At 45.0% G+C, this 4,707-nt stretch overlaps 1 pseudogene; it reads right to left on the reverse strand.

Annotated features, from left to right (window-relative positions):
- Nucleotides 1-388: 388 nt before the first annotated feature.
- On the reverse strand, nucleotides 389-3,753 carry LOC100355111 (ubiquitin-conjugating enzyme E2 variant 1 pseudogene; annotated as a pseudogene).
- Nucleotides 3,754-4,707: the final 954 nt, after the last annotated feature.

Here is a 4,707-nt window from a genome sequence, read left to right on the forward strand (position 1 = left end):
CTGGGATGCAGGTGGAGGATTAGCCTAGTGAGCTGCGGTGCCGGCCCCGAAGCTTTGCTTTTAACACCAGGGGTTAGACAAGGGTTTCTGCTTTGTACTCTTCTGTTTCATACAGTAGTAGGGGTCCTATCCAGAGTAGTTAGTCAAGTAGAAGAAATAAAAGCCATTCAAATTGGGTGAATTAAAATTGCCTCAGTTTGCAGGTGACATAATCCTATATATTAAGAAAACAAGCCTGGTTAGGAAATTGCACCAGATCTGCATAGACGTTTCTGAGAAGTGGGCAGACATGGCCAACAGGTTGATGAAATACTCAACATCTCCAGTGACCAGGAAATGCAGCTCAAAACCCCGAAGACATATCGCCTCACACCTGCTGGAATGGCTGTTACCAAACAGTAAGTGTTGGTGAGATGTGCACATCTCTTATTTTCAGGTAAATTCTTGGAAGAACCGGACCAAAGTTCATGAAGAAGTCATGTGACAGCTGGAACTGCCTGCTGTACCACAGCGTGTGCAAATACTTGTGCCCTGGAGCCTTGGCCAACCTGTGTGCTGCTGTCAATAAAACTGATTGGAAAAACAAGTGTTTCCCGAAGGAAAACTTCAACCCAAAAAAATAAATAAATAAAAAATAAAAAAGGAATGAGGCTCCAATTCTGAGATTTACTTTAAAGAGAAAACCCAGGAAATTAAGAAAGAATAGAACTCTTCATCCTGGGCGGCTGTAACGGAACTGACCGGAAGTACAAGAAGTCGAAGCCTTCTGTGTCACTCTTTCACAAAGTCAGCTTTGCACAGTGGACTTTTCTCCTCTGCTCCCCTACTCATAAACTCTTAAATTACATTGAGCTTTACTGGGATGTAAAGGTCAGATGTAATTTACTTAATAGAACCAATTGATGGAAATCTACACAGTAGAAGAGATATTAGGCTCAGGAGCTAAGAACATTATGTCGGTGGCTCTGTGCTGCTCCCAGTGTTTTAAAAACGACCCGGCATTTGTTAACGGATACCACATGTCACCATCCTTAAATGAGCTTATCTATCTTATCACCACGATTTCAAACGAAGGAAAAAAAAAACAAGAAACACTGCCAAATGACCCTCCATGATGCTGCCTGTCATGTTAGCCGTCAGCAACCTTGACACGGTCAGTAATTCTTGGGGATATTTTATCATTTACCACATTCTATTGGAAACAAAAGCCCTTGACAAACATCGCTCTTAGATTTTGTCTTCCTGGCTTTCTGGATAATGACAGTGAAAAGAAAGCAATGGGTAATTTAATCCTGCTGGAGAAGATAGCCAGGAATTCCAGTCTGGGAATGAACTGGGGTCCTGTCTTCCATTCTTGGCCACCCCCAATGCCATGAGCTTTGCACTTCAGCGAAAGCCACAACATCGGAGCAATGAAGAACTTCGAAAGTTGTGTGACGAAGGTGACATTAACAATATCTTTTGTTACAAATAGATAATGAGTATTTATGAAATCGTAGCATTTTATCCAGAATGGGTATTTTTTTTTCCAGCTAATTTACTAAGCATTATAAATGACAAAACACAAATCACACGGAAGTATTATATCTAACATGGTTTTCAAGAAGCCTAACATTTCCTTTCTTTCTATGACAACTTGAGCGACTGAGCACACGGTTGTCCAAAGAGAATATTGCTGATTGAATTGTGTGACAGCATTGATGTTGCCTCAGTACCTCTAGAAATGTCTTCAGAAATGCAGAATGTTCCAGAAGCATGGGTTACCCAGGTGGGATTTCCTAGGGGATAACAGTCAGGTACAACCAAATGCCCCGCTGTCGGGAAATGTGGGGAGCAGTATGATTTGCAGGTAAAACAGAAAACAAGGAACAAAACCATCCCTGTGGGAAGGCAGCGAGGAGAAAGATGGGACGGAAATCTATAGCCTCACTGAGTGTGCAGAGGAAGAGAGCCTCAGAGAAGACCCTTAGCTTTTCTTTTTGTAAAAAAAAATGTTGGTGCACACTTTATTATGTTAAAGTCAGGCAATGGTCTGACAATAAAAAGGCTGCATTTGGAATACTCTGAGGTTAGACTTCACTGACAGGATCTGACCAACTCAGAGCTAAGGTTTTCCCCTGAAAGACAAATGGAAACACCTGCTCCTTCGCTTTGATAGTTGCTGCTTCAAAAGGCAGTTTTTTTTTTACACAAATACTAAAAAATAAATGAAAATAGAGCTTGAGGACACCATATACACCTGTGCATACATGTGTGTACACAATTCAGCATTGGTGGTCCTGCATGGAAAGTGGGAACACAGAAGAGAGAGCTGGGAACGCAGCCCGCCAACCCTGGGGATGGGCCACCAAAGACCAGTTTCAAAGGGGAGCAGAAGGGGTACAGTCTGTGCTTCGGCCAAGGGTAGGCGTGGAGGAGGGGGAATGGGCTGATGGCCTGGAGGGGGCATTATTTAAGACTCAAGAAACCGGGGTGCAAAGCACCCCCACACCTGACAGTAGTCCCGTGAGCTGCCATCTGGAACCTTCGGCTCTACCCCGACCTGGAGGCTGCTGGGGGATGGAGGCAGGTGCAGGGGCAGGCAGGAAAAAGGCAGAGACCCAGGCCAGGTAGCCAGCAGCAAGGCGGTGTGTGGTGTGGATTTTCATGGCTGAGTTGGCTGTGTGCCACCAGTGCTGATGGGATTCAATTTTCATATGCTTTCTTGATCCTGGAAGTTCAACTGCATGGACGGTGGTTACCCTTGACAGGATGATATTATAACACAATTTACGTATTTCAGGTGGACCAAAAATGAGTATCATTTGTGATATCTTTAGATAAATTGCCTTTTTTAAAAAATATTTATTTAGTTGAAAGAGTTACACAGAGAGAGGAGAGGCAGAGAGAGAGAGGTCCTCCATGCGATGGTTCACTCCCCAGTTAGCCACAATGGCCAGAGCTGTGCCGATCTGAAGCCAGGAGCCAGGAGCTTCCTCCAGGTCTCCCACGCAGGTGCAAGGGCCCAAGGACTTGGGCCATCTTCTGCTTACCAGCTGGATCAGAAATTGAGTAGCCAAGTCTTGAACCGGTGCCCATATGGGATGCCAGCACTTCAGGCCAGGGTGTTAACCCGCTGTGCCAAAGTGCTGACCTGATAAATTTGAATGGGAGCTTCCTTTCTAGTACTTTGAGGCCTACAGGATGAACCTAGATGATTTACTCCTGTGGAAGATGGTGACTGCTTAGGTTTTTTTTTTTTTTTGGCGGGGGTGGGGTGAGGTAGGCAGATCCTTTGGCTGGTGAGGTAGGCAGATTCTATGGCTGTCCTCTCTGTAGAGTTGCCGTAACACTGTCCTTTGGGCGGCTGAGGGAGCTTCATGTTCTCTTTAGACATCATCCGGCGCTGCAGCTCTTGGAGCTCGGCGTCGATGCTGTAGGAGTTGTGCCGTTTTGCTAGCACTGATAGGACTCTAGGGTCTGCCACCCTGCTAGAACTATTAACTCCACTCACAGGATGCTTTGTTACAAATCGTACAACGGGGTGCTGCTGGATTGCGGTCCGTGATGATCAAGTCCGTATAGTCAGTTTCTGTAAGTTGCTCTTGGCAACCCAGTTACCATCCCTGTCCATCTTTTAAGTGTCAAGTCTTGATCATCTTATAGATCTCAGCTAACTGTGCCATCTCCTGCTCCTCTCTGGCCGCCTTCGGGTTCTTCCAACACCTGGAAATTGTTAGGGACTTTCACTCCCGAACCAGTGGTGGCTGCCATCTTGGGTCACTGGAGCTTGAAGCTCTAGTCCTTAACTTTGAACCTGGCTTCTGATGGGAGCGATGGTGGAGACCAGCAAATGGCCTAGAATGGGATTATGGGAAATGTCATGGTTTTGGTTCAGGCACGTTGAGTTTGATGGGTTGCTAGGCTATCAGATACCTGTAGTCCATAAATCAAAACCATAGCATGTTCGTTTAGACCATGGCTTCTTATGTTAATGCATTCGGCCAGCACAGGCTGCAAATATTCCGTTTTATTTCCTTTCGTGACTTTGCCTGGGCTTATCAGGTTTTCTTGCCAAAACGAGGCATCTGCAGCTTCAGGATACAAGTTGCTCATCCAAACTGATGTCAGATTTAGGAATGCATGATTTCCAGAGCTGGAGGACTAACACCACCCAGATGTTTCCAACCCCTGGTGGTAAATCTTCCCAGATGTCTGTGATCGAGTGTCTGAAGTCCTTTGCTCATCTTGTGTGTTCCGTTCATTTAATCTGCTATAAATCAGGATAGCTTTGAATTTTTTAAAAGGAAGTTTGAGGAGATCCAATGATACGAATGTGGAGAGAGTGGACTTTATAAAGTTATTCTTAGACCTCAAAATAAATCAGCTAGTATCCCAGGTCCGCAGAGCCCTGTGACTGCGGGATGCTGAGGGTTCCTCTCAGTTCTTTAATTTTACATTTCTGGGGATTTGGGAGACTTTGCGAAGACCCAGAGCACGATAGTGGCAGAGCTAGGATTAAGCACCAGCTGTATCTGGTTTAGTGCTATATAAGTGAACGTTGAAAGGCAGGCTTTTTGCTTTTGGCATTTTAATGAAATCAGAATGACTCTGCCATCTCTCTTTGTTCTTTGTCATCCATTTTCCCCTCTACGGGGTCATTTCCATCAGTTTACAACATACTTCTGTTAAAAAAAAATCATGCTTTGGCTCCGTATCACCTCTGGC

The sequence above is a fragment of the Oryctolagus cuniculus genome, chromosome 6 (assembly GCF_051225735.1).
Source record: "Oryctolagus cuniculus isolate XC-2025 breed Fujian yellow rabbit chromosome 6, ASM5122573v1, whole genome shotgun sequence".
Lineage (NCBI taxonomy): Eukaryota > Metazoa > Chordata > Mammalia > Lagomorpha > Leporidae > Oryctolagus > Oryctolagus cuniculus.